At 43.4% G+C, this 23,665-nt stretch overlaps 1 protein-coding gene across 3 annotated transcripts in view; it reads right to left on the bottom strand.

Annotated features, from left to right (window-relative positions):
* Positions 1 to 23,665, bottom strand: part of LOC126365864 (uncharacterized) — a 664,271-nt gene that overhangs the window by 339,561 nt on the left and 301,045 nt on the right. The window contains exon 1 of one of the 3 annotated variants that reach the window (XM_050008535.1): positions 14,609 to 14,684. The exons of the other annotated variants lie outside the window; for them this stretch is intronic. The gene's annotated coding sequence lies outside the window, so the exon portion shown is untranslated. Of the gene's footprint in view, positions 1 to 14,608; positions 14,685 to 23,665 lie in introns of those variants that run through there. 3 annotated transcript variants of the gene reach the window in all.

Genomic DNA, 23,665 nt, shown 5'->3' with positions numbered 1-23,665 from the left:
TGTTATGAGCCATCTTCAGATCTGTATCGACTGGTTACAGTATAACAAGCTTATTGGGATATTTTAAGCTGAGGCAGCTACAGGCGAGGAAGAAGGCGAAATGATATTCAGTAACCACGTAGGTATTCACAACGACGAACGTGATTTGATAGTGATCACACCTTAATCATTTCGCACATGCTACTGTAGTAAATAGTTAATTTCTCGTTAAAATGAAATCATTTGTTTGTAAAATATAATCTTCCACGTACTGAAGTGTCACTCTTATTGGCATTAGTGGTCCATGTGCCGTAAATTAAAATTTGTATTCTCACTATATTGAAGTAATACGAATATATGGCTAATACCGAACAAAAATTGTTCGGTTATAACTGACAGTGAATTTCTCGGCCGAACCAACGATACTTCGCTACCTGAGTACATTGGTAGACACAAGAAGGAAAAAAGTTACACCTATGGCAGATTTATTAACACAATATAATTGATAGTAGTAAAGGAATGCTTATGAATATAGCTAAAGGATTTAGTCATACTAATAAAAATATAGAAAATAAATAAATGTGTAGCTAATAAATAGGGACCTGATAATGGCAGCATGCGGCAGAAACCCATAGTTTTTGTTGAATGAGATTTTCACTGTGCAGCGGAGTGTGCGCTGATACGAAACTTCCTGGCAGATTAAAACTGTGTGCCGGACCGAGACTCGAACTCGGGACCTTTGCCTTTCGCGGGCAAGTGCTCTACCAACTTTTTTTTTCATTTTAATTTTCTTTTGAATTTCATTTTGTTCGCTTTTCGCTTTTCTTCGTTGCATCTACTCGGGGCGGACGTTGTACGACATCCGTTTAAGTTCGTTGTTGATCGATTACCTCAGTTGTTTTTTTTTATTACTGAGGGCAGATAACCCTCTGACCATACACGCTGAGCTACCGTAGCGGCACCAACTAACATACCCAAGCACGAGTCACTCCCTGTCCTCACAGCTTTACTTATGCCAGTATCTCGTCTCCTACCTTCCAAACTTTACAAAAGCTCTCCTACAAACCTGGTAGAGCACAAAAGGTCCCGAGTTCGAGTCTCGGTCCCGCATACAGTTTTAATCTGACCACAAAGTTACATAGTTTTTGTTTCTTGCTATTAAACGTGACTGATGGAGCAAAGTATGTCGTTTAAAAAGTGGTAAGACAGTTGCTGATTATATGCACATGCGACAGAATGTGGTTACGAGTTTAGGCTGTTGCTTCACTACCTACCCGTCAGTCTATTTTGAACCGATAGTGCGCAAGTGTTACTCATTGAATTAATCGTATGAACGCGAGGTGTCTGTTCTTTCGGTCATGTCCCCTAGCTGGACAATGGATCCTCTTTTTCAGTGCGGATGCACAAATACGTCCGACCTGCTGTGGGAATCACAGAGTAGCGAATATGGAGGAAATGGGCAGGGACTGTGGGTAGGTGGCGTTCGGTGGTCGTGTGAATCGGCAGTGAGGCGTGTTGAGATAGTCCGCACAATTACAGGAACGCTTTGTCCCGGATGGCGCCATGGTTAACGCCCTTGCCTAGTACACAGGAGGTCGCGGGTTCGAATCCCGGTCCGGTACATATATTTACTCGTCGCCGCTGGTTCCGTGTAATGTGCCGATGCAGCTGACAGCACTGATCCTCTCCCCTCCCTTCCTTTCTTCCCCTATTCACCTTCAATTTACATATAATACATCGCAACTGCGGATTCTGTGTGGTGTTTATCCTTTCGGACATATACGAAAGAATAGACACCACGCCTTCATATAACTAGGAGTAATGGTCACGTAGGAAACAGGTGGGTGTCTTCGGAAAGCAGCCAAAAGTGAGGCGCCGACTACGGAAGAGCACCGCACAAACCGTGGACTGCCATAGGCCACGGCCGAACTCTGCTCGCCCGCGCCCCTTCATCATCTTGTCTCCGTCCTCGATCTCTTGCTCCTCCTCCTCGCCCCGAGAAGAATGCGGATACAGGTACAACACAATGCGAGCAGGAGAGCCGGCTGTAATGAAAGACGATCGGGCGAGTGCGACGGCCTCGCAGCTACCGTCCGCAGAACGCCTATCGCGTCTCAGGGTGTCTCTACACGGGCCATATTTTATAGCAAGTTGTTGCAGTAATAGTACTGCCATCAGCGTTACTGAAACAAACAGACGCACTGATAAAATACGTAAGAATTCGTCGGAAATATATCCATTATTTTTAGTTTGAGTAATTTCATAAGTTCGTGTTTTTCACGAGGGATAGAGAATATATCAAGTGAAATAGCACACTGAAACTAGTCAGCCACGCCATTGAGCGGCCTACAAACCACAGCCATCATCATCATCACAATACGTCCGGAATCGAATCCCGGTGTGACCAAGAATATTTTCAGTATGCCTTTACTATAGGCTTCATCTGCCAGCGATGTCAGGAGTCGCCAGGAACGACAGTTGGCTAGGATTACAAGTTAAACTGTAGGTCTCCTTTCCCCAGTTCTGTAACGGGGGTAGATTAGGGTCACGAAGTGGCGTCCAATTGAAGGACTTGCACCCATCTCCTGAGCAACACAGAATTATCAATTATTAATGTTCCTTGTTACAGTCCGAGCAGTGTATGCTACAATCATAAAGTCAATACGGTTCGTTCACTGCTCATTTAGCCGTAAATTCTGCGTTATCTTTCATACACTACTCATTTATCCGTAAATCCAGCGTTATCTTCCATACGTTCTTTTGCTTTGCTGACGTTGTATGCCACAGTACTGAAATCCACAATCCCAATATAGTGGAGAATAGTAACATGAAAAACGAAGGAAAGAATCTGTCGACATCGTAGCTGCAGCTTATTTTAGAAGACGACTTGTAGTACTGATATACTAATATTTGGAGCCCTACTTTTAGTTGAACCTACTGTGCTTTCCACAATACAGAACTTAATTTTTCTGACTTTTTCAATCAAATTAACATTATGAATTCTTACTGTTCCTCAGTCAAGGAACTGTAAACATAAATTAGGAGGGTTGGAACTTTAATAGTGACAACTATTTATTTACAGCTCTTACAAAATAGATACATGTTGCAAAGTTTTACTCACCTTCAATGTAGTTACCAGCATTGTGTATAATCCGTTGCTAGCGATGTGGAAGTCTTAGGATACTCTTAGCAGTGCCAGTTGTGTTGACAGTTCGAGCGGCGCGATCTATTGCCCAACGAATTTGTAGCAGTTCTGAAGCGAATGCAATGAAGTGTTTTCTTCAGTTTAGAAATCGAGTTGAACTCATGGGGGCTTAAGTCAGGGGAGTGCAGTAGGTGGTGTAGCACTTAGCAGCCCCATCAGTCAAACAAACCAGTAATAGCTTGCACTGTACGTGCTTGAGCATTCTCCCGCAAATTGATGGTCAGGTCCTGCAGAAAGCATCATCACTTCTGACTCTGTGCTGTTCGTTTCTCGAGCACAACCTACGTCCAGCTTAGAGACAGAAGTGATGATACTTCCTGCAGGACCTGACCATCATTTTGCAGGACAATGCTCAAGCACGTACAGAGCAAGCTGCTACTGATTTGTTTGACTGATTGCGCTGCTAAGTGCTGTACCACCTACTGCACTACCCTGACTTGAGCCCTCTTGAGTTCAACTTCATTTCTAAACTGAAGTAAACACTTCACAGCGTTAGCTTCAGAACTATTAAAAATTCGTCGGGCAATAGACCGCGCCGCTCCAACTGTCAACTTAACTGGCACTGCTGAGATTATCCTACGACTTCCACATCGCTGGCAACGGGTTATACACAATACTGGTGACTACTTTGAGGATTGAGCAGAACTTTGAAACACATATCTATTTTGAACGAGCTGTAAATAAAAAATTGCCACTATTAAAGTTCCAATCCTCGTACAACGATGCTTATAAATTGACAATGCACTACAAAATGCATAAATAAAATTCCTAAAAAATCATCGATAACAAGCCATATGAAGACAATCACCAATTTGTAACTGGTGTACAGTCTCTCATATTGTTATCGGTCTCACCAGTTCTTGGACAAAGTTCATTTACGAAATATCCATCATCGGTTTTCTACATTCTGGTGAGGTTCTGCGGAATCAGACCTCCCTCTTTTACCTAATGTTCATTTCAGAATTGAAAAATACAGCCTAAAACATTAATCAATGTTTCCATCACATTAAACTGTCAATGAGTTCATTTTTTGAAGCTACTAACTTACTTACGCTGCACAGCTGTATGCCTTGGACCAACAGTGCTCTAGTAAACACAGCGTGTAGAGCTGGCGTATAGTGAATAACAGACAACTTACAATTAGGCAACTAGCTGTCGCGAGTTTACTCTCTACATTTGCACTGTCAATTGACGAGTGATCGTATACTACACGCTAGCAAAAGTCACAGCTAGATGTTCAAAACTTGCTTTGCCTGCGCATCAGCTTCACTATTGTCCACTCAGTTTCTGCTTAGCGAAACAAGGACGTCAAAACGCGTTAACTTGAAGCCGCAAATACATGACTATAGACGAAGCAAACCCTCGTTGAAATAACTGGTAAGGAATCCTGTGATATCGGTGTTATCTGTCTGTTCGTGCCTATGGTAGGAGACGCTTTCTGTTAAGCACTGTACTTGGAATGGAAACGGCCCTCATAACAAGCGATACCACACGCGTTTGGCCGTGAATACGGTTCCTGGCATTCACAGCTAGCGTCAGCACGTTTTGTTGCGTGCTTATCTGTATCAAGCATGTCAAATAAATTCACAACTTTCAGTTCTCTGTCATTGTAATGAGGAAATCGGATAGAAACACGAAGTTATTTTTTAAATGAGTGAGCCAACCGTTTTACTAAACGTACAGCCAAGAGTTATTAATTGCCTACGAATGTTTCGAAACAGAGAGCTTTGTGATTATCTTTAAACAAAAAAGGCAAGTAACAGGAATAGCTCAGTGGGTTGAGTTCGAATTTATTGTCTTGAGACAAATCCATTATCGTAGGTAAAACTGTATTATCAAACTGATGTATTCTGAAGCGACATGTCACAACAGAGAACAGCGTTTGCTCATCTCTTGCAAAAGAGATATTTTAAACGTGATTCATTACTTACGAAACCACTTATTACAGTAATAATACAGCATAGTAATTATATGATTTTGTACACCGTGCAACGTTCGTTAACTGCACATAGACATTTGTGACAACACTATTGTGTACTGTGTGAGTCGTAAATATCGCCGCAGTAGTTTAATTTAGGGCACCGTCTCGCAGCAGAACGAAACTGACGTAGTTGTTGATTCACCATATTTCTTCGGGACGGGCGAGTTAGGGATCCATCAGTTGTCACTTGATGTCTTTGAGAACCAGAACATTATTTGAAAATTACGCTAATTTTTGTTACGAAGACAACAAGGTCAAGATCTTCTGTGGCTGTCTTCAGATAACCAAGGAAAGTGTTTCAGCCATTTAATTCTCCTGGATCTTCGGAATATGTTGCACACATCTTATTTTGGATTTAAGTCTACATCATATCGCTACCTACCTAATTTCACAAAAATATAAGCAGTACTTCCCTCTCTATTTTCATAACGTACAGCATAAAACATGATTTGAAGCCTCGCTGCAAGTTGCAGTTTATAATATTCTCTTGAGAATTTTTAATTATGGCTATACGTAAGTAGTTTAATATGATGAGAATTTATGTTCCCTTATACGGACGTGACGGAATTAGAGAAATGAGATTCGAGATACAATAGACAATAAATCGTAGAAGAAGTACTCTACAGATTGGTATAAGCGAAGGGTGTGCCTGGCGATGAAGCAGAATTGTACCTAGTATCCTGGAAGAAAGCGGATTAAACTATTCGAGAAGCAGAGCAAATACAGATTAAAACTGTGTGCCCGACCGAGACTCGAACACGGGACCTTTACCTTTCGCGGGCAAGCGCTCTACCAATCTGCCAGGAAGTTTCATATCAGCGCACACTCCGCTGCAGAGTGAAAATCTCATTCTAGAGCAAATACAATTTACAGTAATGGAAAGAATATTAGTAATGTTCTCTACGAGAATGCATAGGAGGAAGAAGCTAAGATCTACTGTATAGTTCTGTTACCACCTCAAACGGTTCCAAAGGCGCCAGTATCACATACTTCAAATGGCTGAGTTGTACTAGAAAAAGCGTGTGCCACTGTAGCGAAATATCACTTATTAAACATGGACCGTAAACAGAATTCGTCAGCCTTAATCAAAACCCTTACGTTAGATCAAAGTAGCTACGGTATGAAAAAAAACTGTATATCAATTAAATTGGGGTTCCAGTTAAACAGTTGGAAGGACTACAAAACTCCTTCGAGATTATTGCAACCTGAACATTTATGAAGCAAAACTGTGTGGTACATGGAAAAACAAAAATAATATCAGTGAAATAGTTGATCAGGAGACTGCTACAAATACGTGAATCTAAAACTCATTCATTTGACAAACTAATTTTGCTATTGTAATCCAACGGGCCGCAGCAGTACATTGAAATATAGGTTATGGGTTATAGGATTCTTTCTTTTAAATACACTGAAGAAGATAGAACTGTCTTTAATTTTCAGTATCTGATCTCCGGCAAATTCAAAACGTTATTTATTTACTTATCCTTATCGTAAAAATAACAAATTATCTGTATTGCTGTGTGTATTGTTTTTTCATAATTTACAAAATTGGTTTTTCAAGGTCGGTGTGATTCTGTCCAAATATTAAACCAATAAAGCATAATTAATGGACGCAAATAATCAGTGTCTTCGATTCATTTGGACTGAAAACACTTTTGCGTTAAACCAACCTCTGTAATATTATCTCGAAATAATAGTGTTTGTGTATAAAAGTGATCATAGGCACGAAACCCAATTAGAATACAGCATGATCTTATGGTGCTTGCTAAATGGTGTTTCCACAGCCTCTAGCTAAATCAGCGGAGAAGGGAGGGAGGGGAAATATATTTTTACAAGTTTTTCTAAGCGATTAAAAACTATGAATTTTGAGATAAAGAATCAATGGCCGAAAAGAATCTATCAAGCAGTACGAACTCTTGAATGAGCAATGTATGTGACGTTTCGAGCAGGTTAATATTCTCAAGAAAGAATTGTTCGCATAGCAGCATTTGAGGAGATGGTGTGCGATCATATGGGAGAAAATGATAGCTTCGAAAATGCACCCATCCAACTGGTGGAGAAACAGTTACCCATCTACCACAAATAACGTCGTGCAAACAATCGATTCAAGTAATTCCGAACCCAGACTTCACTTCTAGGAGAAGATTTATCCATCGCAATACTGTATTACTAATCTTCCGTCGTCGCTTTTAATGATTGCTATTCGTTCCGTTGTTGCTGGTAACAGAATTAAATTGATTTACGCGGTACCTCAACCCGAACAACAACGCCCGCCTATCCAAAGATAACAAATCTTTTTATAGTCAATTGGTAACGGAACGCGGCAAAAATATATGTAAAGAAACACCATTCGATCAAAATCATGTTTAAAACTGCCCAAAAATACTTATTATAAAACACTAAAACAAAATAAATACACAGCACAAATCACTGAAACAAAATAAATACCGAGCACAAAGCACCAACTACCCGTAGTTCTTGTACTTTTTTGTATGTTCTTAAGTTTACGGTTGTTTCAATTTTATTGAATTATTAGTTCCTTTGGGAGAGGCGAAAATATTAAGTAACTTAGCTACTTAAAAGAAACTACTGCTCATGAGCTTGCAGATTGGTGGATTATAAATAGATACCTAATAAATTGTAAATAATAGAAGAGGCTTTTTTATGTTCATCGTAAGTAGCCTGTTTATGTGTTTGTATGTTGGTAGTGCTCTAAACTGCATTAATATCACTGACAGCGCTCTGCGCCCTTGCTAAGAGACTCTGTGGCTGGAAGGACTCGCAGTTGAGAGTTAATAGCAGTGATGGAGGTTAGCAGTGTTAGCATGAGCGGACAGTTTGGACGTGTATCCGTCATGGAGATTAAATGATAGTTGGAAATGGATTGTAAAATGATGATTTATGTATTTGCTAATGTCTGGGGAATTGAATTATTGACGATTATATAATTTTGGAACTGGATGTCACATGATTAAGGTAAAATCTGTTAAATACATTGTTCGCACTGCAACAAAATCTTTCCTTTGCTAACCACATTCCTAGTAGTAGTTACAGCCTATAGTAGACATAAGCTTTTTATTTAGATGTATGTAATTGATGCTTGCTGTATTTGCTGTAGTTCGTGTCATGAAGATTTGCTGTGAGGTACTCCCGGCCAACGATGCCATACGCTCATTTTTGTTTCTGTGAGGTAAGTGACTTATGAAATGTATGGGTTATTGTTATGATTTCTTCTCATTCAGGGCCATTCTTTTGTGTTAATTATTTGCAGTCAGGTTCGGTTGCTCCTGTATACTGTGAGTAATAAATGAACAGAATAAATCTGAGTTGTACTTGACAGGGAAAATTCTGTAGGTCAGTAAATGATAAAAACAAGCAAAAAGACAGTAGGTTCAGTTGAACTTAGCAATTTCGTCTCGTGGTAAAGACAAAGAAGTTGCACTCAGCTGCATTCAGTAGGATCAGTTGCATTCAGAAGTTTAAATAAAAAAACAGAAGTTTCATCATCAATACTGCATTTTTAATAGTGATTGTCACAGAAAAGAAAATCACAACGATCCCATTGACGTATTTTTGTTAGCATTTATCGTCCGTAAATACGATGCCAATAGTGTATGTTTAAACGTTAGATATAGTAGCAATTTACTTCGGTTAAAAGCATAACCACAGGTAAAACCAAATCATGATACAAAACACATCAGATCACACTCCCCATTCCTCAAAAACATTCCTTCCGAACAACAACGTCTCACTCCTTCTCCTCCTCTCGATAGTCCTATGTCCCTATCCATCGCACGACAGTCAAAATCCAGTGGTTTTTAGTTAATCCTTCAGACTACATCTAGCTACAAAAACGGGTCTTGCCTGTGCGCCGTAAAAACGTCTTATTCTGTTTGATGTGCCTTATCCCAAAGCAAAGTTTCTGCTGCTGTCAATGTCAATAAATTCACCATCAGCTGTGTAACTTAAGATGTTATTTTATTTTTATTATTATTTTGAAAGTTAACAGTTTCAGCATTTCACAAATAAACGAAAATGTCATATAGAGCCATAAATCTGTGGATGTCGTGAACTCAATCGCTACACTAATGCTTTATTCAAAGACTTGACAAAGTTGCTCTCAGATCTCCGAATGAAGCGCTACAGTAACTACTGAATTCTCGACATCCAGATGTTTATGGCTCTATATGATATTTTCGTTTATTTGGAGAGACGCATATGGGGCATGAAGATGGCATAGTGAAATGCTGAAATGGTAACTTTCAAAATAAAATAACATCTGAAGATACACGGCTGTTGGTGACATTGACAATTACTTAACCAGCCGATGTCCCTTGTCCATTATGGACCAACAGAGAGTTTATAGTTTGATTTTCTTTCATCAACCATGCCCATAATTTTACTACAATCCCCGAGATACCCTGTATGGGTAAGTAAGGCTTTATCAGAGAGGAAAGTCACATATAAGGAATAATGAACAGTATAAATCGGAGTATCAACCCTATGTTAAGCAAAACTTGCAGTTTCCAAGCACACACCGAGCGAGGTGGCGCAGTGGTTAGCACACTGGACTCGCATTCGGGAGGACGACGGTTCAATCCCGTCTCCGGCCATCCTGATTTAGGTTTTCCGTGATTTCCCTAAATCGCTTCAGGCAAATGCCGGGATGGTTCCTTTGAAAGGGCACGGCCGATTTCCTTCCCCATCCTTCCCTCACCCGAGCTTGCGCTCCGTCTCTAATGACCTCGTTGTCGACGGGACGTTAAACACTAAGATCATCATCATCATTTCCAAGCACACATTATGAGGAAATCACAATTGTCCATTCGGGATGCTGCCCGTTTACTAATGATGTAGACAAGACATTAGGTTCAAAGTGGCTTCGTTTTTACAGTTGCTGGTGCACTGCGCATCAAGCAACCTGCGGACCTCTAAGGAAGTCCAGTGCATTCAGTGGAGCTCTTACGCGAACAGCACGTGGCCGACACGCGACTCCAGTAGCCCTCGCATAGCTGCGGGCCGAGAGACCATACCGATGACCTCAGCAGGTTGCGAGCAAGGACATCGCGAACTCAAGAATGACGGTGGCCGCCTGCAAGACGTCCTCAAGACGGGTTGCGCTGGTTCATCCAGTACCCGCGACCTTGACGCTCAGCCGATGCCTCAGTGATGTATTTATGAGATGCGCAGAAGCGAGCGTGATCTAACGTCGCCACCGACAACAAATACTGAGACCGAGATGCTTCGTCTTCGTTATGATAATTAGACAGGCGGCCCTCAAGCGTAAATAAAAGGCGCAGGGGACCTCGCAACCACTTCGCAGGTTCGGAGCACAGCCGGAGAGATAAGCCGTGAACAGCGTAAACATTGAGGAGAGTTGATGAATCGCTCAGTAATCATCTTGTGTAGACTCACACTTTTCGACAATGTAAGACTTCTCAATGTAACCGCTTCATAAGCACAGTACAAGCAGGTAATGAAAAGCATGTTGAGCTATACCGAACTATTCAATCGTTGAGCCGCCCCACCTGGCAGCCCAGTACCGTATAACACGTTGTTACGTTCTCTGTTCGTGCTGATGGCTGTGGTTGTCAGGCGGCTAGAGAAATGATCCATTGTGCTCGTCGTTCTCCAGAATGGGCCTTTTAGCGTCATGTGTGGTGATTAGACACTTCTGAGTCATGATGTCGGCCCATTTCTGCCATTTTGACAAAATTCGTTTCGAAGACAATGGGTGAAATGCCGGTGTTGCCTGGTACTGTGTCCGACTGGAATAGCACATACATGCACCATGAGAGACTTGATGAGGGCGACACTGAATGCATTCGACGTGGTCAGTTTATGGTCAACCAGAGTATCAACTGATGTAAACGATCGATTCCTTTCTGTTGATTATACAATTTATGCTTCTGACACGTTGTGGAATAGGACATTATTACTTGTTCACCTAAAAAGATTTGTATACAACACAATAAACAACGCGCATAAATACAAAAAAAAGTTTGCTACAAAATCCGTACAGTAATTAATTTGTAACTGAAACACTAAGTAAAGTCATTGTTCAGAAAAAGATATTTGACTGAGTCTCATATGCAAACGTAACATAACTCACATTGTGTTAACAACAGATTTGTTTGATTTTGTAGTGTTACACAAGGTCAAAAACCTGTTATAAAATTTAAATTTTTGACTGTAGTTTAATTCAGTACTGGTAGTAATGAAGTTCAGTACACGCAACTGTTGTCGCATTATTTAATGTGACTTGGCAGTGACCATTCAACTTCATTTGACTGCAGTTTTCGTGCAAAGTTGGACTGCGTGCCGTATGGTAATATTATGTTAATATCCATGTCAATATAGTGAATAGGAATTTGAAAGGCGTGGGTTCATCATCTCAGTAACTAGAGGGCTACCATTCTGTCTCTACACACATAATGAATCCAATTAGAATGTCTGAAATATAGCAATGGTGATACATTTAAGTAGGAAGTGCTGTAGATGAATGAAGAAGTATATATAATTTATATTAGGGGAGTGATGATATCTTACTAAATTAGGGTCTCTAAAAGCAAATATTATCTTCATTCAGTTGCTTAAGGTGGCCTAACTCAAAACCTCTAGCGTATCATTTACTAGCCGCCCCTGTTCGGTACTGCAGTCGAGTGAGCCGGCTGCAGGGAGAAGTAGATTTTTTTTCCGCCTGCCACTGCTACGCCTTCCCTAATCCTCCTATATAGGCTGTGACCAGAGACATACGTTCCAGGAAAGATTCCTAATGTCCTCCCAGGAGGCAGCACCTGAGACAAGGAGCAGCAGTCGACTAATGAAAATACCTGCTGCTAGTTCTGACTGCTTAAGAGTCCTATATGTTAAATTAATTTCATAGAGGGATTTGGAGCTCGCAGAAACCTAGGAGCTAGGAGAGGGGAGGGGGGGAGGATGCAGATTTGGGTGGACGGGGGAGGGGAAGGGGGGGGGGGGCAAGGGTGTGGAAGAACACTCGTAATGTTGAAGTGACAAGTCGTGCACCCTTTGCGGCGGAGTTGATGTTCTGAGTGTCTACCATTTTGAAAATCTGGAGTTAGTGATACTTCGTGATGAACGAAGTACAGAGTATTTGATAGTGCGTTCCCGTGTTCGGGCGTCAAATTCTGTTTGCGAATTTTTATGTTTTTCCTCTTCGAATGTTGTGGATTAATGAGTGTAAACTCGTTCGTTAACCAAAGGCCTCAAAGCAGTGGGTGATGTCACTAGCTAGTTGAAGTTTTTGTTGACAGATTTGCTTAGGGTTAATTGACATGCATAAATTTTATTTTCTTCCACTCAAATTTGGTGCTTCTGTTCTTTTGTTATGGTAATTGTCAGTGGCAGTTGCTAATAGCCAGTTGAAGGTAGCTTAACGGTGAACATACGGGGTGACAGTTATTTAACAATATGAAATAAAATCGCATAACTACTGAACCGTTTGTGTTAGGATATTCAAACTGCACGGTTGGCTGCGAGACTTGATGGGAATTAGTATACACTTAGGTGGTTTGCTTTAGCGACGAAGCCAACTTTCATTTGGATGGGTTCGTCAATGAGCAAACTTGGCTCATTTTGGGGACTGAGAATCCGCATTTTGCGATCGAGAAGTCTTTTCAAAATGGTTCAATTGGGTCTGGGCATTATGGGACTTAACATCGGAGGTCATCAGTCCCCTAGAACTTAGAACTACTTAAACCTAACTAACCTAAGGACATCACACACACTCATGCCCGAGGAGAAGTCTTTTCACTCCCAACGGGTGACTGTAAAATGTGCAATGTCCATTCACGGAATAATTGGTGCGACACTCCTTGATGGCCCCGGTGACTACCGAACGCTGCGTGAAGGTTTTGGAAGATGACTTCATTCCCATTATCCAGAGTGACACTGATTTTCGAAAGGTGTCATTCTTTCAATGGGTGACTGTGTGGTGTGCCACCTTCAGTCGCGGAGTAATCGGTGCGATGTTCCTTGATGGTACGGTGACTACCGAACGCTACCTGAAGAGTTTGGAAGACAATTTCATCTCCCTTACGCAAAGTGACCCTGATTTCGATAAGATGTGGTTCACGCAAGACGGAGCTCGGTCTCGTCGAAGTAGGAGAGTGTTTGATGCCCTGGAGGAGAACCTTTGGGATCGCATTCTAGCTCTGGGTAACCAGAGGCCATTGGCAAGGGCTTCGATTGGCCGCCAAAACAAGAAAAGGTTGTAATGGCTCTGAGCGCTATGGGACTTAACTTGTGAGGTCATCAGACACCTAGAACTTCGAACTACTTAAACATAACTAACCTAAGGACACCACACACATCCATGCCCGAGGCAGTATTCGAACCTGTGACCGTAGCGGTCGCGCGGTTCCAGACTGTAGCGCCTAGAACTGCTCGGCCACTTTTGCTGGCGATTGACCACCATATCTCCGGATATGAACAGATGCGACTCCTTTTTGTGGGGTTGTATTAAAGACGAGGTGTACAGCAATAACCCCAAAACCATTGCTGGGCTGAAAACAGCCATTCAGGAGGTCATCAATAGCATCGATGTTCCGACACTTCAGCGGGTCGTGCAGAAGTTCGCTTTTCGGCCGCACCATGTCATCGCCAATAGTGTCAGGCATATCGAACATGCCATAACCTAAATACGAATATCTGTAGTAACGTTTATATGTTGAATAAAGCGTGTGCAGGCCGTAGTTTATAACTAATGTACGTTCTTTTCATGTAGTTCAATAATTGTTACCCTGTATTCCGCCGGCCGGAGTGGCCTAGCGGTTCTAGGCGCTACAGTCTGGAACCGCGCGACCGCTACGGTCGCAGTTGGAATCCTCCCTCGGGCATGGATGTGTGTGATGTCCTTATGTTAGTTAGGTTTAAGTAGTTCTAAGTTCTAGGGGACTGATGACCACAGCAGTTAAGTCCCATTGTGCTCAGAGCCATTTGAACCAGCCGATTGGTCTATTAATAGCAACTGAGGACTGGCAGATCAACAACATTAAAGGTGTAAACAGCACGTGTTCAGAATATCGCCCGTGTGTTTTGCCGCATTCGCTACGTCCAGTGTTTCTCCTTCTGTGCCACGATCCACTCGGCATCGTAGATAGAGACTGGATAATTTCGTGTGCCTCAAAGACCTGGTGCACGTGTCTCAGTTGGAGACCACTTAGTCGACTTGCCTCTCGTTAACCTACACCCGTTATCCACCCGAGGAAAGGGACCCTACAGTTTAACGTAAACCGAGATGTCGTGGGATCGAATCCCGCTCAGATCTTTTGGTGTTTACGTTTTAATCTAGCCTCTACCTCTGAACGACGTGGTGGAGACTGGAACACGGACGAGCTACGCCCGCTCTCTGGAAGAAGTTGGAAGTACCTGAAGGGCAGAGCGTTTTGCTGGGAGCGCAGAGCTGGTGCGTGACTCACCGGCGCAGCTGCCGGGCGTTGGATGGTTGCTGCAGCAGGGCGAATCGGGCTGCGGTCGGCCGCCGTGGCTGGCGCGGCAAGCTCGACTGGCGCGGCCCGCCAGCCCGCCAGCGGCTGCGGGTCCGCCGGAGCTGTGCGGCCGGCCACGCCCTGCAAGGACGCGGCTCGCAGCCGGAACCCGCCACCCGGCACCCGGCGCACGGCGCGCCGAACCACCGCCGGCCTTTCCTTTGTCCGGGGCATTCCCACGGCGCCAGCCCACCTCCAGGCGAACCCTCCCAAGTTCATCTGCCCAGACTGTGACCACAAGCCCGCATCTACATTTATACTCCGCAAGCCACCCAACGGTGTGTGGCGGAGGGCACTTCATATGCCACTGTCATTACCTCCCTTTTCTGTTCCAGTCGCGTATGGTTCGCGGGAAGAACGACTGTCTGAAAGCCTCCGTGCGCGCTCGAATCTCTCTAATTTTACATTTGTGATCTCCTCGGGAGGTATAAGTAGGGTGAAGCAATATATTCGATACCTCATTCAGAAACGCACCCTGTCGAAACCTGGACAGTAAGCTACACCGCGATGCAGAGCGCCTCTCTTGCAGAGTCTGCCACTTGAGTTTGCTAAACATCTCCGTAACGCTATCACGCTTACAAAATAACCCTGTGACGAAACGCGCCGCTCTTCTTTGGATCTTCTCTATCTCCTTTGTCAACCTGACCTGGTACGGATCTCACAATGATGAGCAATACTCAAGTATAGGTCGAACGAGTGTTTTGTAAGCCACCTCCTTTGTTGATGGACTACATTTTCTAAGGACTCTCCCAATGAATCTCAACCTGGCACCCGCCTTACCAACAATTAATTTTACATGATCATTCCACTTCATATCGTTCCGCACTCAATCTCCCAGATATTTTACACAAGCAACTACTACCTGTGATTGTTCCGCTACCATATAATCATACAGTAAAGGATCCTCCTATGTATTCGCAATACATTACATTTGTCTATGTTAAGGGTCGGTTGCCACTGCCTGCACCAAGTGCCTATCCGCTGCAGATCTTCCTGCATTCCGCTGCAATTTTCTAATGCTGCAACTTCTCTGTATACTACAGCATCATCCGCGAAAAGCCGTATGGAAATTCCGGCACTATCTACTTGGTCATTTACATACATTGTCAAAAGCAATGGTCCCATAACACTGCCCTGTGGCAGATGTCTCTCCATTGAGAACAACATACTGTGTTCTGTTTGCTAAAAGTTCTTCAATCTAGCCACACAGCTGGTCTGATCATTTCCGTAGGCTCTTACGTTGTTTATCAGGCGACAGTGCGGTGCTGTATCTAACGCCTTCCGTAAGTCAAGGAAAATGGCATCTACGTGGGAGCCTGTATCTATTATTTTCTGGGTCTCATGAACAAATAAAGCGAGTTGGGTCTCACACGATCTCTGTCTCCGGAATCCATGTTGATTCCTACAGAGTAGCTTCTGCGTTTCCAGAAACGACATGATACGCGAGCAATAAACATGTCCTGAAATTCTACAACAGATCGATGTCAGCGACATAGGCATCCGTTCGACGACCCTTCTTGGAGACTGGGACTACCTGTGCTGTTTTTCCTCTAGAGTCGCCTGGTGCGAGAGTGACAAAACCGAGCGACGTGGTGCACTGATTAGACTGAAATCGCAGCTGAGAGGACCGGTGTCCACTTCCCCCGACGTCTCCCCGATTTCCATACTTTCACTTAATTGCTAAGGTTTCTTTCGACACCTACATTAATCTCACCACACAAAATATTACACTCCGATTAAAATTACCCTGTGATGGACAGATTGCAGTGATGGTGCGGAGGGAGAGGAGGGGGCAGTGTTGTCGTTGTGCAGCCAGCAATGGTAGGCAAAAGTGTGTACCTACAAAACTGGCAACATTACGAGTATATGGTGCTCGAGAAAGAACTAAGGATGGCTGGCGGCTGGCCTTTACCACTCGTCTCGCTCAAACGTCAATCATAAAGTAATTTTGATCAGAGTATAGTAACCCTCTTAAAAGAGCACAGAGCGCCGTACACGGTGTGCACAACTGGCAGCAAGCAATGAACTCACCATCCACTGCTGTCCTAATTTGTGGCATTGTGTGCGTGTGTGTGTATTCGGTGGCCGGCCGGAGTGGCCGAGCGGTTCTAGGCGCTACAGTCTGGTAACGCGCTACAGCTACGGTGGCAGGTTCGAATCCTGCCTCCGGCATGGATGTATGTGATGTCCTTAGGTTAGTTAGGTTTAAGTAGTTCTAAGTTCTAGGGCACTGATGACCTCAGATGTTAATTCCCACAGTGCTCAGAGCCTTTTTTTTGTGAGAGAACGCTAGTCTGTTGTACGGGAAGAGTGTGCTAGGAGACGTTACAGAATTTCAGTAAAGACCAATCGTGTTTGGACCGGTCCATGGTCACGCAGTGAACGAAGATACCCGATTTGTCGGTGTATCAACGTCGACTCTCAACGCATGCTATTTTTCATAGAATATCCTGTGAACTATGGATGAAGGACAAAAAGCAGATTCCATATTCCCAAAATTACGAAAATTGTTTGTCATTGTGGCACATACAGACTGTTAGCGAAGGTCTGAACATAAGTTCCCAGGTATCACACTGGGTCGAAGACGTCTCCAGTAACAGAATCTAGTACGTCGTTCTAGACGACGCGACACAAGGGTACAGAACGAGGCACCCGATGGAAGCACACTACTGGCCATTAAAATTGCGACACCACGAAGATCACGTGCTACAGATGCGAAATTTAACCGACAGGAAGAAGATGCTGTGATATGCAAATGATTAGCTTTTCAGAGCGTTCACACAAAGTTGGCGCCTGTGGCGACACCTGCAACGTTCTGACGTGAGGAAAGTTTCCAACCGATTTCTCATACACAAGTAGCAGTTGATCGGCGTTGCCTGGTGAACCGTTGTTGTGAAGCCTCGTGTAAGGAGGAGAAATGCGTACCATATCGTTTCCGACTTTGATAAAAGGTCGGATTGTAGCCTATCGCGATTGCGGTTTATCGTATTGCGACATTGTTGCTCGCGTTGGTCAATATCCAATGACTCTTAGCAGCATATGGAATCGGTGGGTTCGGGAGGGTAATACGGAACGGCGTGCTGGATCCCAACGGCCTCGTATCACTAGCAGTCGAGATGACAGGCATCTTATCCGCATAGCTGTAACGGATCGTGCAGCCACGTCTTGATCCCTGAGTCAACAGACGCGGACGTTTGCAAGACAACAACCACCTGCACGAACAGTTCGACGACGTTTGCAGGGGCATGGACTATCAGCTTGGAGACCATGGCTGCTTTTACCCTTGACGCTGCATCACAGACAGGAGCGGCGCCTGCGACGGTGCACTCAACGACGAACCTGGTTGAACGAATGGCAAAACATCATTTTTTCGGTTGAATCCAGGTTATGTTTACAGCATCATGGTGGTCGCATCCGTGTTTGGCGACATCGCGGTGAACTCACATTGGAAGCGTGTATTCGTCATTGCCATACTGGCGTATCACCCGGTGTGATGGTATGGGGTGCCATTGATTACACGTCTCGATCACCTCTCGTTCGCATCGACGGCACTTTGAACAATGGACCTTACATTTCAGATATGTTATCACCCATTGCTCTATCCTTCATTCACTCCCTGCGAAAACCTACATTTCAGCAGGATAATGCACGACCGCAAGTTGCAGGCCCTGTACGGACCTTTCTGAATACAGAAAATGTTCGACTGCTGCCCTTGCCAGCACATTCTCCAGATCTCTCAACAACTGAAAACGTCTGGTCAATGGTGGCCGAGCAACTGGCTCGTCACAATAAGCCAGTCAGTACTCTTGATGAACGGTGGTATAGTGTTGAAGGTGCATGGGCAGCTGTACCTGTACACGCCATCCAAGCTCTGTTTGACTCAATGCCCAGGCGTATCAAGGCCGTTATTACGGCCAGAGGTGGTTGTTCTTGGTACTTATTTCTCAGGATCTATGCACCCAAATTGCGTGAAAATGTAATCACATGTGAGTTCTAGTATAATATATTTGTCCAACGAATACCCGTTTATCATCTGCATTTCTTCTTGGTGTAGCAATTTTAATGGCCAGTAGTGTATGATTGGACCGCTCTTCTTCTCTATATACATAAATGTTATGACGTAGATGGTGTGGAGACATCTGCGACTGCTCGCTGATGACGCTGCAGTGTATAGGTAACTGTCGTCATTGAGTGACCATAGAAGGACTTAGGACGACGTGCGTAGAATTTCTAGTTGATTTAGTGACTGATAGCTTCTTCTAAATCTAGAAAAAAATGTAAGTTAGTGTGAATAAGTAGGAAAAACAAACCCGTAATGTTCTGATACAGCATTAGTGACGTCCTGCATGACATAGTCACGTCGCTTAAATATCCGACCGTAACGTTGAAAGAGATACGAAATGGAACAAGCATGTGAGGAATGTGGGAACGAGGTAGGAAAGGCGAATGGTCGACTTCGGCTTGCTGGGATAATTCTGGGAAAGTGTGGTTCATCTGCAAAAGGAGACCGCACACAGGACGCTAGTGGACCTGTTCTTAAGTACTGCTCATTGTCTGTGATCCGTACCAAGTCGGATTAAGAGAAGACATCGAAGCAACTCAGAGGCGAGCTGCTAGATTTGTCACCGATAGTTTCGAACAGCACGCATGTATTACGGAGATGATTCGGGAATTCAAAGGGAATCCTTTGTGTGAAGCTTTTCTAAGTTTCGAAGGACACTAATGAGAAAATTTAGAGCACCGACATTTGAAGCTGAGTACAGAACTATTCTAGTATCGCCAACATACATTTCACGTAAGAACTATGAAGATAACACACGAGAAATTAGGGCTCTTTCGGAGGCATATAAGCTGTCGTTTTCCCCTCGCTATATTTTCGATTGAAAAAGGAAAGGAAATGACTAATATTGATAAAGCGTACCCTCCGCCAGGCACCACACAATTGTTTGCAGAGTCTGTGTGTAGGTATAGATGCAGATGTAGACTGGACAGGTGACCGCTCGTTCATCACTATCCGATGATGTCCAAGGGAGGAGGAGAGTAGTATTTAACGCCCCGTCGACAACGATGTCATCAGAGACGGAGCACAAACTCTGGTTAGGGAAGGATGGGGAATGAAATCGGCCATGTCCTTTCAAACGGACCATTCCGGAATTTGCCTGAAGCAATTTATGGAAATCACGGAAAACCTAAAGTAGGATGGCCGGACGCGGTTTTGAACCGTCGTCCTCCCGAATCGAGTCCAGTGTGCTAACGACTGCGCCACCTCGCCCGGTAGGTCCACGGAGCTAGAGGCGGTCCAATGCCAGATACATTATGGAGCCCTCAGAGCGTCCAGAGTTAGAAAGAATTCGAATGTGTACTCGGTATGTCTTCTGGAGGGGCATCATCCGAGCTATGGAGAAGGTTCTGCCAGCGGCTATCGAGCGTGCAGGATGCAGTCGTCTGCAAATTGCAGGTGCTTTTGTTTGGAGTCGAGTGGAGAGTCTCAAACAAAGGCTGAATCGCTTCTGTGACGCTCAAAGCTACAGATTTCGGGACCTTCGTTATGGGGAGGAGAACTTTTCAATTAAAAAAAAAATCACAAATCCCCACTCGTAAGCAAAGACGTGTAACGTTCTTCACAACTGACGACGGACTAAACATCTAATGTGGTTACTAATGAACAGATACATTTCAGACATGTTTACCAGCACAACAACGAAAAATCGAGTGAATCGTACTAATACGACTCGCGAAATTACAAAATTCCTGATACTTTTTGAAAACGTCTAGTGTATAGGACAAAAATTCTCACTTCTGCGTTCTCGAAGACAAATTCAAACGTTTGGAGTTTTATAGTATTGCCTTCAAAGCCCCATTTTTACGTAGCGACATTCACAACGCAGCCTATGGATATTAAAATTTTTGTAAACAAACCGTGAGCAAGAAATTTCTCTTCCATCCCGCTTTTACCGCCACTGCCAATAAGCTCTTACAATTACGCGATTACCGCTTTCTAGATTCCGCTACTACATTTTTGTTCCTGCTTTGAAAGATTTAATGGCTGCCTTTCATCTGCTTATAATCGTTAACTAAGCAGGTCGCGACCCCTGATTAAAACTCTCCGGCCGGAAGCAAGGTAGGCGAATCTTCCACCCACTGGGCCGCAACTCAGTCCATCGCCTGTTGCTCCTTTTAGCGGCGAAACCGCTAACGATAACACCGTGGCACTAAGGTGCACCTGGTACGCCCTTTTATCCATTCAGCATATTACTCTCAACATGATTTCGGTTTATTGCCTCTAGAAACACCTCAAGCAGGTCACAAATGAACTTAACGCTCATTTTGGCCATTGTGGATGACGAACTGATTTAAATTGGCGTTTTATGTAGGTATACTGTGCAGCCAGTCACTTTTTTGATTTTTTTTATGATCTACTAGACTCTTTAACCCTCTAAGACAAAAAAAAAAAAAACGAAGCACCACGAAGAAAGGAAGGAAGGAAGGAATTACCCGAATGGGACGTAAATCTGTAGATCTGATGTACAGGTACAGAGAAACCAGTTTCAGAAAAATTGGATGATTTATTCAACAGAAAGAGCTTCACAAACTGAGCAGGTCCGGCCCTTATGCAAGCAGTTATTCGACTTGGCATTGATTGATAGAGTTGATAGATGTTCTCCTGAGGAATATTGTGTCAAATTCTGTCCACTTGGCACATTAGTTCGTCAAAATCCCTAACTGTTTGGAGGGTTCTGCCCATAATGTTCCAAACGTTCTCAGTTGAGAAGATACCTGGTGACCTTGTTGCCCAAGGTAGGGCATTATTTTTCTGAGATATAAACCCAGGATGGCTAGTAATGAAGAGCAACAAAACTGGTCGTAGAATGTAGTCGACGTACCTCTGTGCTGTAAGGGCGTCGCAGATGACAACCGAAGCGGTCCTGCTATGAAACGAAATGCCACCCCAGACCATCACTCCTCGTTGTCGGGCCGTATGACGGGCGACAGTCAGACTGGTATCACCCCGCTACCCGAGGAGTCTCTGCACACCTCTTCGCTGGACATTGCATTCAGTTCGAAGTGGGACTCATCACTGAAGACAATCTTACTCCAGTCGATCAGGCCGGCTGCGGTGGCCGAGCGGTTCTAGGCGCTTCAGTGTGGAACCGCGCTCCTGCTACGGTCGCAGGTTCGAATCCTGCCTCGGGCATGGATGTGTGTGATGTCCTTAGATTAGTTAGGTTTAGGTAGTTCTAAGTCTAGGGGACTGATGACCTCAGCTGATATGTTACATAGTGCTTAGAGCCAACTCCAATCGATAAGATTTCAGGTCGAAGACGTGCCTGGAAACATCCCAGACAGATCTAATGGACCATGTGCAGTTAGACGATAGTGAACTGGGACTGGTGAAAATAACGAGTACAAGTATTGAGGCATAAATTACTGAATTTTTTTCGGTACGAAAAGATCCTTATGTATTAGAATACTTACATTGTAGAGCCTCATAGTATCCATGACAAATTTATTCCGACAACGTACATTTCATGCACTAACACACACACACACACACACACACCATTATTTAGTCACACCCAGTTTCACAGTTAGCAAACACAGAACGTTCAAGTAAAAAGAGTATGAACGTGCTACATATCACTCTTCGCCACATCGTGATCTTTCACATGAGATGCATTAAATTACAGGATAAAAATGCTTATAAGCATACATAATGTGTACAAGATGCAGACGTGTTCATCGTCGACAACGTGTATGTAATGCATATCAGAACAGTTACAGGTAAATACAAGGAATGAAATATTTACTACATAATTAAGAAGTGAATCAGTTACTGGCACCCGTGAAAGAGATAGATGATCACAGAAAGCTGCAGGTGTCTACCTGTGTGGACCCATGGCAATCTAAAATAACTCATAAAGTAATATATATATATATATATATATATATATATATATATATATATATATATATATATTGCTGACAAATAGTTATAGGTGGATAACAGATATTTGCGTTCTTAAATTGAAATCACGTCATAAAATACTTAATAAACAAAATTAAACAATTTGAAGGACATCATTCATGATTAACACCAAGAATTGCTAATGAACTTTATTTAATAACCAATTTTGGTATCATGGATACATCGGTTCCCGTCAGATCACGGAAGTTAGGCGTTGTCGGGTGTGGCCAGTGCTTGGATGGGTGACCATCCGGACCGCCGTGCGCTGTTGCCATTTTTCGGGGTGCACTCAGCCTCGTGATGCCCATTGAGTAGCTACTCCACCGAACAGTAGCGGCTCTGGTCAAAGAAAACCATCATAACGACCAGGAGAGTGTTGTGCTGAGCACACACCCCTACAATCTGAGGGTGACACGGCGGTCGGATGGTCTCGATGGGCCACTTATGGCCTGAAGACGGAGTGCTTCATATATTTACAAGGCCTGGGGCACTAACTTCTGTAAATGTAAAGTGACCACTTTTTCTTATAGAATTTTAAAGGCATCGTGGCACCAAAATACCTTAAAATACGACTGTAATAAGATATATTCATCTTCCTGTATAACTTTTTATTATTATTATTATTGTTATTTAACCAACAAACAATCAGTAATCCTATTCTTGCACGATACAGCGTTTGTGCCTGCCATGATGTTTGTAATTCTTTCATGCTGTTACAAGCGTAACCACTATTTCCCTCTGTTAGGTTGCCTGAAACTGTTTTGCTCGGACTTATTTTATATTGCCATCCACAAAGAAAAGCTCTTTTTAAGATACACATCAACAACTTTCAGTGATCATCTATGTCTGACACGTACGCTCATAACTCATTCATTCTTTAATTATATAGCAAATATTTTACGCTGTTTGCTGATCCGAAACATTTTGACAGATTTTACCATGTATGTTGTCAACTTACGAACACACCTGCAGTTTACAATGTTCACTTGAGTCCACTATCTATACTTGTAAATATATTATTC

The sequence above is a fragment of the Schistocerca gregaria genome, chromosome 4 (genome assembly GCF_023897955.1).
Source record: "Schistocerca gregaria isolate iqSchGreg1 chromosome 4, iqSchGreg1.2, whole genome shotgun sequence".
Taxonomy (NCBI): Eukaryota; Metazoa; Arthropoda; class Insecta; order Orthoptera; family Acrididae; genus Schistocerca; species Schistocerca gregaria.
Note: the sequence above shows the minus strand (reverse complement) of the source record. Positions and strands in the feature narration are given on the sequence as shown.